The sequence below is a fragment of the Muscardinus avellanarius genome, assembly GCF_963383645.1.
Source record: "Muscardinus avellanarius genome assembly, chromosome: 6".
NCBI classification, from domain to species: domain Eukaryota; kingdom Metazoa; phylum Chordata; class Mammalia; order Rodentia; family Gliridae; genus Muscardinus; species Muscardinus avellanarius.
In genome coordinates this window covers 80,698,526-80,717,073 of record NC_137791.1, presented here as the reverse complement: position 1 = coordinate 80,717,073, position 18,548 = coordinate 80,698,526, and the positions used below count along the sequence as shown (strand labels likewise).

Below are 18,548 nucleotides of genomic sequence, written 5' to 3'. Positions count from 1 at the left end.
ATGTGTTAATTTTAAAAAGAAATATATATCATCTTCAGCTGACAAGTACATCTTTTTAAATGGCAACATAATTTGCAAAACTATTTTTTTCTTTCCACATGTGGTTATAAATTTAAAATGGTTGAGGTATTAATAAGTATCAGTTATTCATATAAAATAGAAATTCATATAGAACAGTAAAGAAAAAATGCATACAATCTGGGAACAGTGGCACATGTTTATAATCTCAGTACTTGGGAGGGTGAGACAGGAGGATTGCAAGTTTGAGGTCAACCTCAGCAATGCAGCAAGACCCTCAGTGACTTAGCAAGATCCTGTTTCAAACTAAAAAAGTAAAAGGGCTCAGGGTGTATCTTAGAAATAGACTTCCCCTGGAATTCAATCCTCAGCACAAAAAAATTACACAAAGTAGGATACAAAATTTAACAGGTTTGAATAAGAAAGTCATGCAATGTGTACATTCGCAAAAAAGTGTATTTATATATTCTACTTGGTATTTTAATCTCCAAGAGAAATATTATGGAGCACATAAACTCAAAAGACATCCTGCAGGATAAAAGGAATGTGTTCCATACTGCACTGAGAGAAGTTACTGTTGTCTTTAAGCACCCTTTTTAAGTGTATGTGAAATCCCACACTTCTAATATTTACTTTGAAGAAATAACATGTATCTGTCCTATCTTTATCTAACTTAATGATTCTATACATATGTATTTTTCCCCTCAAGCTGCATTTGTTCACACTAAAAACTCTATCCTTGCCCAGCATGGTGGTGCACGCTTGTAATCCCCACGCTTGGGAGGCGGAGACAGGAGGATCGCACAGGTTTGAAGCCAGCTGTGCTGGCTTAAGAGACCCTGTTTCCAAATAAAAAATATACAAAAAATAGGTCTGGGAGTGTAACCCCCAGTACCACAAAAAAAGTCTATCCTTTCCTTTAATTTCTTCCATCTCTCTATTTTGAACTTTGTTTCATCTCTCAGTTATTCAAAAAGCACCCAAACTAAACCTAGTACTATTGCTGAAGACAAATAGTGAGTTTTGTCTAAATAAATAATATCAAAACCACATAAAAGTCAAAGAGCTGCAGCTCAGAGCTCTTCTTTAAAGGTCATGCATCAACATAAAGTATTCATTTTTGGTGTGGTACTGGAAATTGAAACCCAGGGTGCTCTATCACTGAGTTATACCTCTAGCCCTGTTTTTAATTTAAAAAAAAAAGATCTAAGTTGTCATGTGTCATACAATATTAATTTAAAAATCAACAGAGTTGAGAACAAAGTTGAATAAATAATGTGTTAGTGTGTAAACTTGTAATTACTTTGGAAATAATTATTAGATTTTGAAGTGAGTAGTATTTTTTTGAGGTCCTCATTACACTCTTTATTTTCACACAAAAGGTCACTGGGTCTCATGGAACACAGGCAAAAGGAGTGTTTCTTGCCCCCTTTTAACCAGTCTCTGTCATTATGGGGTCAAGCAACATGGAAATGAAAGGTATCTATCCCTTACCAAAGAGTATACATTTCCAGGGGAGGGCAAGTCTCTGGTCTAGCTATACCTTTTTTTTGGCATTCAAATCTATCAGCTCTTCCTATTCTCATTTCTACCACCAGGGCCCTCTCCTGCCTCACAGGGAATTTTTTGGAAGCTGTAGCACCTCCCTCTGACACTTCTACACCACCTTTATGCTGTACATGCATAAACAGCCCTCAAACCTATGGGACAATGTCTTGAAAGAAAATATCACCAGTGCTGTCTCACTGTGCTTGGTCCTTATCCTCTGGAATAAACTTCTAGACTTCACATTAAAAAAAAAATGTGTAACATTTAATGGTAACATTGATCTTCTAAATACATACATTATTTAGAGTGTGGGGAGCCATTAAGGCTTTCCCCTAGATTAGTGTCTCTAACTCATTTGACTGTCCTTCGCCCAGAGTCAACAAGGTTTGGGTAGAAGATCAGATGGTGATGGCACGAGGATATTGATTAACCTATCTGTAATATATGTGTTTTGTATTGGTCTTTATTGTATTCTGGTGGTGGTAACATGAGGATATTGATATGACCTGTGACTGTACAAATACCTCTGGAAAAACAAACCTAGCGTAGGCGCAATAAAGATGAGATTGACCCAGAAGTAGTCGTCAACCGTAGGAAATATTGACCCAGAAACAGGGGTTGGCCAGTAGACATAGTAGGCTGGCAGCTCCCCCATGTTAGAATTAAAAATCCTTCATCCTCATGCCTCTCTTCAGAACCCATACTTTCGCCGGCTGGCTCCAGCATTGGAGTTCTTATTTTTTTCCTGTGGCTAGATACTTTTTAAGTCCTCCTACAATATGAAATGCACATTTTTTTTTAACCAGTGACAAGATTAATTCTTCTTTCTTTGGAGTTGTTCCTACTGTCAATGGATGATTCTCCTCCATAAATGCAATCCCCACCATTTTTCTCATGCTTTCCAATTTTCTTTTTAAATGTATTCATTTATTTATTGCGGTACTAGGGATGGAACCCAGGGGCATTTTACCTCTGAGCTAAATCTCTATCCTATTTTGTATTCTTTATTTTCAAACAGGGCCTCAATGAGTTGCAAAGGGCCTAAATAATCCAGTTTCCTTTTTACTCTTTTCAATATTGTGCTCATTTTCTTATATCTATTATTTTCCCTTTTACAACATGAATTAATAACACCCATAAAACACATTCAAATGAGGCACAAAAACAGTAAGCATATAACATCCAAGCTCAATAGTAACACCATCTGTTGCCAGCAGGAAGCATAACTGGCTTTATTTTAGAAATATAAGGATACTGATATATATTAATAAGCTGAACTATATCATAATGAAACTTTAATTACTCTTTTTTATTCCAGTCCTTTCTTTGCCATAGATCCATTCAGTTGACACATTTTGTAAAGTATTTTATGGTCTTTTCGCATTCTTATATTTCCACTGATACCTCATTTTTTTGTTGTTATTGTTGTTGTTTTTGGTGGTACTGGGGTTCCTGGAAACCCTTCTACCTCTGGGCTACACTACCAGACACCTATTTTTTATATTTTTACTTGGAAACAGGGTCTCTTAAGTCAATGTGGCTGGCTTCGAACCTGTACGATCCTCCTGCCTCCACCTCCCAAGCACGGGAATTACAAACGTGGCCACCACGCCCGGCAACCTCATTTGTTTTCATTACATAAGGTCTCTTTTGAAACTTTCAATAGATCCTAATGTTTCTCCTAGATGACTTCCTGACTCTGGGTAGACACAGTCTCACTGAACCAATCAGCAACTCTGAGTGATGAACAACCCACTTGACAGTAACTAGGAGAGGAGGACCAGTCCATATGCCTTCTAAAATCATTTCTAGGCTTATATTCAAATCTTAGGCCCAATGGCATTGCTTTCCCCATTACACTACAAGTAAAACAAGATTTATCAAAGCTAGACATGTCCTTTAGAAAGCAAAGTATACCTAAGTTAGGATAAGGCAATCTCAGGGGCAAGGATAAAAGGTGTAGTATGCTTCCCAATGATTCCTGTGCTAGAAGCTTGGTCCCCATTGTGACAGTATTTAGCAGTGGTAGGTGGTATTTTCAAAGTAAAGCCTGATGGAAGCTGATTAGATCACACAGCCATCACCTGCTGAAGGGGCTATTAAAGTTTTTAAAAGACCATGTTCTATTTTTTTCTGTTGGTGTATTGTGGTCACACATCTTAATGGAGTACAATGTGGCAGAGACATACATGCACACATCACTCATTTATCCCTTCCCCAATTCCCACCCCATTCCCTCCTTCTTATGTTTCACTTACTGATTGATATGATTATGAATGCACATTATGTACATTAGGGACTTCCCTCTTCCCCATCCTATCCTCCTCAGCTACACTGCCATATTTGCTCATCTATGTTTATTCCTTCTTCATCTAGAGTTCCTTCTGTGACATTTTGTTCTCCCTAGCTTCCACATATTAGGGAGAACATCCGATTTCTTACTCTTTGTGACTAATCTCACTTAGCATAATGTTCTCCAGTTCCATACATTTCCCCATAAACGATGTAGTTTTGTTTTTCTTTATGGCTGAGTAAAATTCCATTGTGTACATATCCCATAGTTTTGTAATCCATTCATCTCTTGATGGACAAGAGAGAAGTTTGTAAACAAATGAGGTACCTATCATACCTGCCTCAACCTTTTTTCTCCTGGCTACTTCCCTTTTTGCTTCTCTGCCATGTATTGATACAGTCGGGAACATGCTTACCAAACACTGCACCCTGCCATTTGGACTTTTCACTCATCAGAGCTAAATAAACCTCTTTTATTTATTAAATGTCCAGCCTCCAGTATTTTCTATAGCAACACAATACAGATTAAAACACTGAGTCAAATGACCTCCAATAACTACATGAGGAAGAAATCTGAGAGTCTGTCATTTTATTATTTCATTTCAGGAAAGCTTAATGAGAAATCTTAAAGCACTGAACTAGACACCATAGAAAATAAAATCTCAAAGACATAGTTCACTCCATCCACGTGATTAAATGTAATCAAATATGTTCTTACAGTTATTCAAAGAAGTATGCTATGAAAGTCCAGAAATTAAGTGATACTGTAGTTGATAATCAAGTCAAGTAAGATATTTTTCCCAATCCAGGCGTGGTGGCGCATGCTTGTAATCCCAGCATTCAGGAGGCTGATACCAGAGGATCACGGTTCGCAGACAGCCTCAGCTACTTAGTAAGGCCCTCCGCAACTCAGTGAGACCCTATTTCAAAATAAAGAATAAAAAATTGGGCAGGGGTTATAGAGCTCAGAGGTCAAATGCCTCTGGGTTCCATACCCAGACCCCCCCCAAAAAAAGATCATTTTCCCCCTTTCATAATCTTACCACACATAGCAAAATATTAATAACAGTGAATAATTTTTCATCCAAATTTTTTGGTATCTATATTAATAATCACCTTAGTAGGCACTACAATATACCCTCACTTTAGCCTCTCCTCTGCTGCTTGCACTATCTCAATCTTCACACAACACAGTAGCCAAAACTACTCTCTTTCAAATTATTGTATTAATCTGGACACACCAGGACAAGTTAAGAAAGTGACTGAGTGTGCAGAGATTCAAACGTTGGGTGCATCCTTGCTGCTCACTTAAGGTCTCAGGACAGTTTCTAGTAGCCCAGAAGGGTTCTGCTCCACACAGCCAGCAGTGGCCCAGTCTGTCAGAGGCTCTGCTATTTCAGTGTGGGTCCCCAAGTCTTCTCAGTCCATAGGGCAAACCCACACAGGGAGAAATCCACACACTGGAGGTTTCTGAGCTATTCCTACCATGATATTTGCCATGTCTGTACTGGCATGGGTAGCATACAGCTACATGGCTCGCATCCAACTGTGAAGAGGGCCAGGAAATGTAATCTGGCTGTGAGCCAGGGGAGGAGAAACAAATTCTGATGAGCAGATGGGAGTCTCGACCTCAAATAAGCTCATGTCAGTCTTTAGCTTAACACACTTCAACTGCTTCTCATCACACTTGAAACCACACTCATGGCCAAGTCTTCAAGGTCCTGTGTCAGAGTCCAGCCTACCAACCTCATGGAAGTACCACTCACTACACTCGGAGGCTTCAGCCCCAAGCGCCTTGATACTCCCAAACTCCTTACATCCTCAGACCCTTGAAATGCTGTTCATTCTGCTTAGAGGCCCCTTTCCAGCCATATTGCACTTCCTTTGGCTGGCTATTTTAATTTCTCAGGTCTTACCTGGGCTGCTACCCCACCCTAAAAATAATTATTGCACCTCCTGCTCCACAGAAGGTAGGGGCTCCATCTAAATCAGGACTCATTTTTGCCAACCATTCTGACTCAAAGCAATGGCTTCTTTTTGCTCATGGCCCTTAATGCAAATTTGCATGTTAATATTTATTATTCTCCATCTCCTTTCCAGAAATATCAGCCCCTGGAACAGTATCTTCATTTAGCCTTTGGATCCTTAAGTACCAGCTCAACTGCTGGCGCAAAATATGTATTCAATACATTTTTTAAGTGAAAAACTACATGTGTGAATGGTATAAGTGAGGAGATGGAGAATTTCTAGAGACTTATGGAAGTTTTCCAGAGACTGTGATGTTGGTGATAGGGGAAAAGGCTCAGGTGGTAAGAAAGTTCTGGCTGCAGCAGAGGTCTGAAATGAGAAAGGCCCTGGCATGCCCAAAAATGGGCGGTAAGCCACACATTCCGAGACGAGGCTGTGCGGGGCAGCTCTGAGGACAAGGATACAAAAGACACATAAGATCTGCAGTACAAATTTTACCATGCAAAAATGGAGAACCGGGGGTGATGGGAGGGATTTTGATCAAACAGACTGGAACACAGTGCCGCTCTTAGATTTTGGATGATTGAGTGCCAGATGGAAGACCAGAAAACCAGCCAGGCAGCAGCAGTGGAAATGGGGAAAGAAAGGGGGAAAGAGAAAGAAAAAAGGGAGCAAATTTAAGAGCGATGACAGGAAGAAATAAATACTTGGCAGCTTTTAAAACGTAAGCTCACCTACTCACAACCCTCCGACAGCTTCCCTTTGCACTCAGCTTTACAACCAAGCTCCTTCAACTAACTTCCCTGATCTGGCCCTCTGCCTCCATGACTCTGGGTCCTCCCTCTGCCCTTGGCTGCTGGCTCCAGCTACAAAGGCTCTCTGAGAACCCTTGAATGCCCCAGGCATGTCTCACCTTTATAGCCTTTGCACCGGATCTTTATTTTGAAATCCCCTTCCTCCTGGATTTCAAATATTCAACCCCTTCATCTCTTCTAAGTGCTTGATTAGGATGACTTCTCAAGGAAGCAAACTCTCCCCATCTGCCTGCCTCCCCCACTCAGCAGCCCAGGGTTCTCCTCTGCCCCATCATAATCCACCGATTGCTTCTAACATTCCAGATAATCTGCTGAGTGTGTTCTTGTTCTGACAGTCTGCTCCTACCCTCGCTGGTCAGGAATTACTATTGCTCTATTGCGTTCACTGTGAAACCCAAGTGCCTACAACAGTGTCTAGCACAAACTAGATTCTCAATAAATATTTTTATTTATTGAGAATAAATAAAAATTGAGAAGGAAGAAAGAATAAAAAGAGCAAGGTACATTCCAAGATCATTCTTAAAGTTGAGTAATAGGAAATTAACACTTTCAGTTCATGGAAACAGAAAAGCCCCAAAGGATAGTTGACTAGAAGGCAGGAAGATGTTGACTGATCTGGTTTTAGCCAGGTCCACCTGAAGTTGTGGTGGAAATGTTCAACATTCACTGGAGAAGTGAAGAACTGTTATCCAGTAAAACAGTAGTAACCACAAACACACTGGATTTCTCAGTGATAATAACTATAATAACTAAAAAAATCATAATCATAAAGAGATTTGAAGGTGAGATGATTATTATAAAATGCCTAAGGAACCTTAGAAAATTATCATATGGGCAATTCCTAAAATCTCAACTTCAGACAGTGGCCTATAGGGTCCTACATGACCGGGCCCTATCTATTTTTCTGGCTTCCTTTGATTCTCCTCCTTGATCTTTCTGCTCCACCACAGGGAGCTGAGGCATCTTGGTACTGGTTTCCATCTGACCTACATCAGCTTACCCTTCCATCTCTGCCCCTGCTTATTTCCCCCCAATGCATTACATGGATGACTTTTGAAACATTAAGCTCCTGGTGGTCATGGGCTTTGTCATAGCCACTGTTACATCACACACCAGGGTACAGAGCAGTGTGTGGCTCAGAAAAAAAGGCCTAGTATTTGAGGAGGTGGGAGAATATATTAATATTAGACCTGGATAAGGGAAATACAACATCTCAGGAGTAAACAAAAGGCGTGGAAAGACAGATAGGAAGAAAATGTCAAGGACTGTCATGGGGCCTAAGAAAGAGAATATTACCAAATTAAAGTAGCTGCAGTAAAGGCATTGAATGAAGACTATGAGAAAAAACTAGATAGAGGAAAGCATTTAACTAGGGGATTGGGGGCTGAAACGATATTGCAAAGAGTTACAGAAACAGCAGGTGGTATAACCACATGTATTTCATATCCCAGAATATTCATAGCCATTAGAAGTAGATTCTTCTGCACCTCTTCCCACCCACAATATTGATTTTTTTCTCCCTCACTAACTACCCAAACTGGAAAGACTACTTAAAAATCACCCTTTTTTCAGAAAAAAACTTACCCATGCATATTTAATAGGGGGAAAATCATCAGTATTAATAATTAAACACTGAAGTCCCTCTTATTCACTAAGGTACTGATTTAAGGGAACCACACACAAGGCAAGATGTTCTAAGAGACTTGAAAACTAGCTACTGTCACACCCTAATAGGAAATACTCACACTCCTTGTCCTCAGCTTCCCCTGGTTTATCTCACAGGATATTATTATTTCATATGACAATGGAGTGACTTACAGAAATAAAACTTAATGTGTATGAAATAAAAAAAGTCTAAATCACGGCATTCTAAGTACTAGTATTATTTATAATGCTGCCAAAAATTTACAACTTTAAAAGTTTTAAAAATGCCGGGCGTGGTGGCACACGCTTGTAATCCCCGTGCTTGGGAGGCGGAGGACAGGAGGATCGCGCAGGTTCGAAGCCAGCCGCACTGGCTTAAGAGACACTGTTTCTATATAAAAAAGTATAAAATAGGTCTGGGAGTGTGGCCCAGAGGTAGAAGGGCTTCCAGGAACCTCAGTACCACCAAAAAAAAAAGTTTTAAAAATGCAAAATATGACATTACATACGCCCCTAAGGAATTCTATTAAAACATATGTAATCATTTTAAAATTCATCTTTAATGTTATTAGATGATGTATAATATCAACAATATCATACTGTGTAAATTTTCTTTTATAAAAAAGCTTTCCACATTTACCATTTTAATTCCATGCCACAATAAAGAAAAATTATATTTCTCAAACTATTTTCCGAAATTAAATATTATTTTTTAATGAAAATATTTATTAGCTAGATGTGGTAGCACACACCTAGAGTCTCAGTACTTGGGAGGCTGAGACAGGGGAATTGCAGGTTCAAGGCTGTCTCAGCAGCTTAGGGAGGCTGTCTGCTACTTATTGAGACCCTATTTCAAAATAAATAAAATAAGGCTGGAGTATAGCTTAATCCCTAGTAACACACACACACACACACACACACGCACACACACACACACACACACACACACACACAGAAAATGTTTATTATGTTCAATTCAGTATTAAGCACATTATGTTAAAGATCTTATTTTGTCTTGATTAATTCTTCATAAAATGCCATCCCTTTGATGGCATTTTAGAGGGCATATTTATAAAAAATTATTTATGCTAGAAAGACAGCTGCATAATTCCCCTCTCAGCTGGTCAACACTTCCGGCTACATCATTCAACTCAAACATAGCCAAGAATCCAGAATTAAGTTGATGGCCTCTGAGGATAGAAATAGGTATCAGAAAGGCCAGCCTTATTCATGAGGAAGTGTCCTCACTGCCAAACTTAATACCCAATTCTAAAAAAAATTATTAGATGGTTTCCTAATAATCACCAGAGTGCAAATGGCAAATGCCAATAATGGGTGTATGGTACAGGAAGTTTCAGAGAAGATAATGTCTATGAATATTTTTTGTAAACAATGAAGTCCCTCAAGAAATATACTACTTTCTATGTCAAAATAATAAACGTAAGTCACTAAGAAAAGATTAATAATATTTAATTTATCATAAATAACAGCCTGAGACATTTTTAAGTATTCTATCAAAAATAATTACAATTTCCTTGAAAATTCTGTGCCAGATATTCTAAAAATCTTATGCCACGAAGCCCTCCACTTTTAACTATGGCATCTCAATGTTGTCTTACTACACTCCTCAAACCTGTTAAGAAAGGAAAACAGAGCTGGGTAAGTCTTCTTGGCATCCTGTGAAATATGTATCCAATACATAATCTAGAATTCCAGTTGAAGCTGTTCATCATTCTGGGCTGAGTTGGTTATAGTCTATACTATGTCATAACATAGAAAAGCAGTAATTAGTTTTAAATGTCCAGAAGAGATACTGAGAAAATGTTATATTATTGTAAGAAGGAGAATAAATATAAGCATAATATTCAAGAAAAAACTATCATTAACCTTAGTGGTACAACAACATCATCTTGGTTTACAAAGCCTCCACGATTACACTTTTTTTTTTTTTAGCAGTACCAGGGACAGAAGTCAGGAGCATTCTACTTCTGAGCTGCACCCTCAACCCTATTTTTTATTCTTTCTTTACTTTTTAGCATTTATTATTTTCTTTATGTGGAACACATTGAAAATGGCATACATTCATTCCTTACTTTGAAACAGGGTTTCACTGAGTTGCCAAGGAACTCACTAAGTAGCTGAGGCTGACTGTGAACCATGATCCTCTTGTCTCAGACTCCCAAATGCTTGGATTACAAGTGCATGCCATCATGCCCGGCTCATGATTATACATTTTGATAAACACTGCTTCACTATGTTCCTTCCTCAAACATTTATTCTATCAATGTACTAAGTAAACACATTTACTGGATCCTATGTTATCATTAGCATGGATAGAGGTTATTTTAGAAAGATAATTTCAGAACCTCTCAACTTCAGGGGACATTTGAATGATATCCTCAGGATTTCTATAGAGGCAGCTCTGGAGAGGAAAAATGGCTGAAAAGGCTACAAAGTAGAGTAAATAGTATTGATTTGAAGCTTTATTTTAAAGTCAAAGACACATTTGCATTTTTATAGATATGGTTGTTTTTAATTATTCTTGGTTATTTTCACAATGCCAAGGGCTTGTTTTTGTTTTGTATATTTAAATAACATATGATGGAATCCATATCCTTGTAAACAAATAATGGTTGTTTTATTTATTTTTTTAATTTTTAATGTGACTGCATACTTTTTTATTAGCACATTGTAACCATACATCCTGAAGTTCAGAGTGACAGAGGCATATATGTGTGTGTGTGTGTGTGTGTGTGTGTGTGTATGTATATATATATATATATATATATATATATATATATATATATATATGTATATATCTTCATTGAGCCTTCCCCCAGTTCCCACCCAACTCCCTCTTCTTCCCCAACTTCCTATACTGGACACTGTGATTAGCATTGATAAGTTTGTGTATGGACTTCATGTTCATTGAAGTGTTCCCTCTTTGAGTTTTCCTTCCCCTCTACTGCCTCCTACAGTTAGGTCCCCTCCTTCACTCCAATAAGGTTTCTCCTCATTTGTCTGCAGTCCCTGTTGTGTCCTAGTTTTTCCCTAGACTCCACATATGAGAGAAGGCATCCAACCTTTCAATTTGGGTGACTGACTAATCTCACACAGCATAATATTATCCAAGTCTATCCATTTCCCTGCAAGTTACATAATTTTGTTCTTCTTTATGACTGAGTAGAATTCCATTGTGTATTTGTCCCATAATTTTGTAATGCATTCATCTGTTATGGACATCTCAACTGGTTCCACAGTTCGGCAATTATGAATTGTGCTGCTATAAACATAGATATGAACGCATTACTATGGTAGGCTGGTTTCGATTCTTTGGGGTAGATACACTGAAATAGTATGGTGCTTCCTCTTTTTAAGGAAGAATATACTTACTTGAGATATGTTCAAATAGAATTTAATAAGATTCAGAAGTAGCTAAAATATCTCCTGGCCATGCCACTGATTTCCATAAAACCTTCCCTATGCCAAAGCCAGAAGTACTTTTTACTCCACTTGAACATCCAGCATTTCATCTGTATTTCTATAGTAGTTATCATTTGTCAACCTTAAAATATAATTATTTATGTTAATGTACCTAGAAATTAATAAATACTGCATAAGCTATTAGCTGACCCCAAATATAAATCTGATTACATACCGGTTTTGTGTTTGAGTTTTGACTAACATTTTATTCAAGCATCACTTATGCTTCAGGATACATTTTTTCTATCTCAGTAGCACCTAACACCCTAACAACAACTGCAAAACTGCTAGATTGCAATCTAGCAATCGATTGGAATCCCTTGCAAATTGATAACATTAAGAGTGCATCCACAAAATCCTCCCATAAAGGAAATTAAAAGCTCACTAGACAAACATATATTAAGGTTGGAGTATTAAAATTATTAAAAAGCCAAGTAAAAAAAAAATAACATGCCTGTAATCCCAACAACTCAGAGGGCTGAGGCAGAAGGATTACAAATTGAAAGTTAGGCTGGGCAACACAGCAAGATCTTGTTTAAAATAAAATTAATTGGTTGCAGCTCAGTATTAAATAGCTTGTCTATTATGCACAAGGCCCTTGGTTCTATCTCCAATACCTCAAAATAAATAAATAAATGAACGATGTCAACTCAATCTAGTCTTGCCAGGTGTGGTAGTGCACATTTGTAAGCCCAGTTCTTAGGGGTTGAGATGAGAGAATTGCAGATTCAAGGACAGTCTCAGCTTAGTGAGGCCCTCTGAGACTTAATGAGACCCTGTTTCAAAATAAAGAATAAAAAATAGGTCTGTGGGTGTAGCTCGGAGGTAGAATGCCTGGGTTCATTCCCAGTACCATAAAAAAATACCATTTTAGTTCCTTAATGAGAGAGGATAATAATCAAACTTGTGTTGCTTGATTCTTATCAAAAATATACGTTGCAAGAAGTAATAACATTTTAGTAAGATTTCTTGAAGGCAAAATAATTTTCTAATTTGTTCTATCTAGCTCCTCTAGTTTTCCCTAATCTCCATTTTTTAACCCCAGACTCCATTAAAAACATGACACAGTTATTTGAGACCTTAACAGAATTGCTTTCACTCGACTAAAGTGTTAAAAACACTGGCCTACAATGAGGTAGGTTATACAAAAAGAGCCTTGGGAAGTCTCTCAATGCAATAAAGTTTATTGTGGAGACCGCTTTCATATCATACTCTGATATGTGAAAACCTAGCAGAAAAAAATCTCATAGATTTTAGTAACAGAAACAATATCACTTTCTCCTTAAAATAGGTTCATTTTAATCTGGGCGTGGTCACACACCCTTGTAATCCCAGCGCTTGGGAGGCTGAGACAGGAGGATCGCACAGATTCGAAGCCAGCCTCAGCTACTTGGTGAGACTCTGTTTCCAAATAAAGTATAAAATGGGTCTGGGAGTATAGCCTGGAAGTAGAAAAGCCCCTGGGTTCTACCCTCAGTACCATACACACACAAAAAAGGTTCATTTTATATTATAAATAGGCTCGTTTCTATACTATATTAATTTTTATAATTAGAAAAATGTGACAGTTCATAAACCTAAATATTGCTTTTCTTTTATTTCTTAATTATTCATACTGTATAATCAGCATACACATAAAACATATAAATGTACTTGATTAATTTGAGTAATCTTATCCTGTAGCACTGGGGATTCATATATATATATATATATATATATATATATATATATATATATATATAATCTCCAAATTATAAGTAATTAAACATGCCAAATTTGAACCACAGCAGCTGTTACTTATTTCTTTGTTACTTATTACCTTGCATTGCTTTGCAAACCAACAGTATCAAAGTGTTTATCCACTCTACCTTTTTCCAGTTTGTTTCTTCATAAAAATTAAGTTTGGAGACAGAAAAAAGAATCATCCGTCATACTGCTTTTTTATTTAAGCTAATAACAAAGTCATCACAAATGTAATGGCTCAAAATAATACAAATGCATTAGTCTGGAGTTGGAGTTGTGCAGATCAGACGCCGAGGTTTTGTTGGCAGGGGTGATTTTCAAAGCTGTTAGCTGGTGCTATTCTCTTTCCACTCTGCTTCTCACACAGGCCATTCCCCACCTTTCCACCACTCTTTTCAATCCTAATGTAACTAAAACAGACTAAGCTAAAGGTTGCAATGACTTCTCAAGTCGAGATGAGAGAGTGGAACATAAGAAATTCTATCATACCGATTGACCTCTGAAGTGTCAAATGCTCTTCCGCAGTCTCTATTGCTGGCAACCTACGACAATTGTGGAAATACCCTTTTTTGTTCAATTGCTTATGGTGGAGGCTCATGTGTGCTTCCCTGGATAGTACCTTATGAGATCATGCAAAATACTGCTAAGGCACATGCATAATTTATCCAGGGCCCTCTGAAACACCTTACACACAAGCACAGTGAATGAGCAAAGAAAACTAACCTATACCTTATTGCTAAAAAATATGGTAAGAGAAGGAAAAAACAGGGGGAAAAGAAGAAAAACAGAGCGTGATCCAACAAAATTCTATGCTCCAAATTCTGAGGGTCAGCAAAAGTAAGACAACACAGATGAGAGGAAGAGACAGGTGAGTTCCTGAGACCTTCTACCCTCTGTTGCACAGTAGTGTAACTCAACAATCGCAACAAGTTTATTGCAAAAATGCTATAAAGAATAAAGTTTCAAAAACTACTAAGGCAAGGAACGTGAGACTGATGTTTCTTTTGTAGAGCAAAAAACAAATCTAAAACATTGAAATTATGCATCACTTTTACATACCTTTTGTTACTCTCTGAAACAGAGAATCTGAATAAATATTTTCTCCTCTAACTTGTTCTTATCAGATATATTGGTCACAGGGACAGAAAGGCTGACTAATATAAACACCTTAAATAAATTATACATACTATGGCCTACCCATACTTATTATAACTAATCATTACAGAAGGAAAAGATGGAGACATAAAAGAAGAAAAAAAAAGGTATGAAAGGAATTAAATTTGGGGAAGGGTAGTAAGGAGAATTCGCTCATTCTAATGATCAGTGTTAAAATTTTTTTAATAAAATATTTTTCATAAGTATTTATGAGATTTATGACATATTACATATTTTATTTGCTTTAAGTAAACCTTAATTCCTTCACATATAGAAAATAACGTAGAATATCTGTTCTGTTGAGTTTTTTATTTCAAGACATTTAGCAATTTTACTATGCCATTAGGTTTATAAGGACATAGAAGAAAGTCTGCAAAAATAAACAAAGTAGATTATTTAAGCCCTCATAGAATTACAGGGTGTGAACATTAATTTGATTAACTATGATAAATATTATACTTTATTATTATTTGATTAAATACTTCCTTTATGGTCTTTCATTAGCATACCTAATTGCTAGATTGAAGAGATTAACTTGCCTTGTCTTATTGTAAAGCAGGAATCCAGGTTTGGCTGACAAAGGATTTTTTTTTTTTTGCTATGAACTAGTTTGATCTTTGCAGTCATTTAAACTCCTTGGGACTGCTTCAGAATCTGAAAAATTATGAGAATTTGACTAGGTAATCTCTAAAATGTCTTCCAATTTAATTATTCTATCATTTAAATTGCTTTCCAATATTGGGGCTCCTAAAAAGATACAAATTTTAAAAGCTACCCCCCACCAACTTCCCAAGACTCACTTATTCCCATAATAAGCTGAATATGATTATAAGACTAATATAACTAACTTTTAAAAGTAGGTCACAGAATTTAATGTGTTAAAGAATTTAGGTCCCAACCTCAGAGACTTTTCCACTTTCCAAACTCCAGAGAACTAGAACAGCATCAGACATCTGCAATTTCAACCAGTACTTCAGATACTGCAAATAGAAGTTGTCTAGAAATTACAGTTTGAGAAAAACTGCTTAAGAATAACTTGTCGTGCCAGGCGTGGTGGCACACGCTTTTAATCCTTGCGCTTAGGAGGCTGAGACAGGAGGATCTCACAGGTTCAAAGCCAGCCTCAGCTGCTTAGTGAGGCTCTCAGCAACTTAGTGAGACCTTGTTTCCAAATAAAATATAAAGTAGGTATGTGAGTATAACCCAGTGGAAAGCCCCTGGGTTCTACCCCCAGTACCACCAAAAAGAAAGGAAGGAAGGAAGGAAGGAAGATAGATTTGCCAATCAAAATTAATTTTTTAATATTTTCATTTACTCTAAAACACAATTTAATGTAACTACTTATAGAAAACATGAATAAATGGAATTTGTGAATTAAACCAAGGTAATTATTAAAATTCTAAATATATAAATGCTACTAAAGATATTAACACCACACACATTTCTCAGATTTTTATGAGTTCACAGAATGACTTAAGGCTTCTTAAGCTAATAATTCTAAGAAAATATATATATCATATTCTTTCATTCAGTAGACAGTAGATATCTACCAGTACTTAGTTGTTAGAGGACACACAAAACGCACAAAAATTCCAATAATTAAAGAAAACAGTTAAAGGAAAATGTAAAATCCAAAAGAACCTGTCTTATAGATTATTCAAAATAACATTATTATATACACCAAAGTACATGGTCATTCCAAACCTTCTTGAGTCAAGAATGTTAGTGATTAATAATTATTAAAGGTAGGATTATGAATTATATTACATTTTGAGGATACATATTAAAGATATGTCAATGCTCCTAATAAAGATAAACTACAACACAATCACCATTAACAGCTATAAAATACTAATGGCAGATATAATTGGAAGTATGGAAATTCCATAAATAGAATCAATTCTGTAAGATGTATAAATTTTTTTCTGTCAAACAGGTTGTCAGGCAGTAGCCATTTTAGCTCATATAACCTTTGGTTTACCAGAATCTTCCAGAATTTTAAACTTTGTTTGAGAACTCCCACCTATCCTAGTACAACAGTCACTGCCAAGTTGTACTTTACTATTTTTTCTTTGCCAAATTTTGTTTCAGAATTCCCAACTGTCTTAGAAAACAGCTAATTACTGTGAGTTGTAAACCCAAGTCCCCACCAATTAAAATAAAGGGCAGGATGGATAAAAATCTAAGCAGACTGCCCCACTCAGTGTGCTTGCTTACCAGACTCTGTCAGTTGTATACCCTTCTGCAGAATAAAACTTTTGTTGTTGTTGTTGTTGTTTTAATAAATTTTTATTGGTGCATTGTAGTCATACATCTCAATGGGGAAAAAAAAAAAAACCTTGTGAAGATATACATGGACACATCACCCAATCAGCCCCTACCCAATCTCTAACCCCTTCCCTCCCCTTCCCTCCTACCCATGCTTGGCTTCCTCATTGACTTTGATATGTTTAAGTACATCATGTGCTTTAAAGAGTTTCCCTCATCCTCCCTCTTATCCCCTCAGATATGTCACCTTCATTGTTCCTCTAGAGGGTCCCTTCTTCATCTAGAGTTCCTCCTGTTACCCATTTCTCTCTAGTTTTCACACATTAGAGAAAGCATCTGATTTCTTATTTTTTGTGACATTTCACTGTAAATGCCATAATTTTGTTCTCCCTTATGGCTGGGCAAAATTCCATTGTGTACATATCCCATAGTTTTGAAATCCACTCATCCATCGAAGGACATCTTGGCTGGTTCCACAATCTGGCAATGGTGAACTGTGCAGCTATGAACATGGTTGTTCATGCATTAGTTTGGTATTTTGGTTTTCATTCTTTTTGGTAGATACCCAGAGGTGGTGTTGCTGGATCATACAGTAAGTTTGTTTTCCTTCTTCTGAGGATCTTCTATACTCTTCTCCAAAGTGGTTGCACCAACTTGCAATCCCACCAACAATGTGTTGTTGTTGTTTTATCGATCACCAGTTTGCATTTTCATACTCAACATTTCAGCTCTATCTCCAGCTTGCTAATTTCCTCACATTGCTGGATCACTATTGGAAAGCGCACATTATGGTCAATGTATTCTAGAGTAACGTTCCTCAGACTTAAAAATGTAAATTAAACACCTGGCGATCTTGTCAGAATGCAGATTCTGATTCAGTGGCCTAAAATTCAATATTCCTAATAAATCCCCAGGTGATAAAGATGCTTCTGGTCCTCTGAGTAAGCAAAGCCTCAGGGCATTTCAACCTCACTGAGTAAAGTGGAGGAAATCCCATGAATTAGATGCACGTCACTGTGGAAGACTGTAATTTCCAAAGATGACCTTCACACAGTTATCTTCCATCCTACAAACTTCTCTCAGTGTGACCATGGTGCATCCTTATCGAGAGTCAGGGTTTTAGCCGGGCATGGTGGCGCACGCTTGTAATCCTCGCACTTGGGAGGCTGAGACAGGAGGATCGTGCAGGTTCGAAGCCAGCCTCAGCTAGCTTAAGAGACCCTGTTTCCAAATAAAATATAAAATAGGTCTGGGAGTGTAGCCCGGAGGTAGAAGACCCCTGGGTTCCATCCCCAGTACCACCCAAAAAAAAAAAAAGAAAATAAAAGAAAAAAGAGTCAGGGTTTAGCTTCCCACGCTATGAATCCACACCAGCTTGTAACCAAAGAATGTGGTTGAATCATCAATTCTGAGCCTCACGTGGCTTCTGCCTCAGTTACATAGAACACTGCCTCCAGATGTTTCCTCTAGTTGCCAAACTATGAGAAGGCCCAGTCATATGGAGAAGCCTCTATGGGAACTCTGGTGATAGAGCAAGCCTTGAATCTGTTCAGCCCAGGCACTAGACCCATGTATGAATAAAGAAGCCTCCAGAGAGCTCTATGGTTCAGCCAC

At 37.4% G+C, this 18,548-nt stretch overlaps 1 protein-coding gene across 1 annotated transcript in view; it reads right to left on the bottom strand.

The window, feature by feature from the left end:
* The window catches only part of ADAMTS3 (ADAM metallopeptidase with thrombospondin type 1 motif 3), a gene marked incomplete at both ends in the record, with an annotated part of 278,402 nt that overhangs the window by 141,117 nt on the left and 118,737 nt on the right, over positions 1–18,548 (bottom strand). The gene's annotated exons all lie outside the window — the stretch shown is intronic.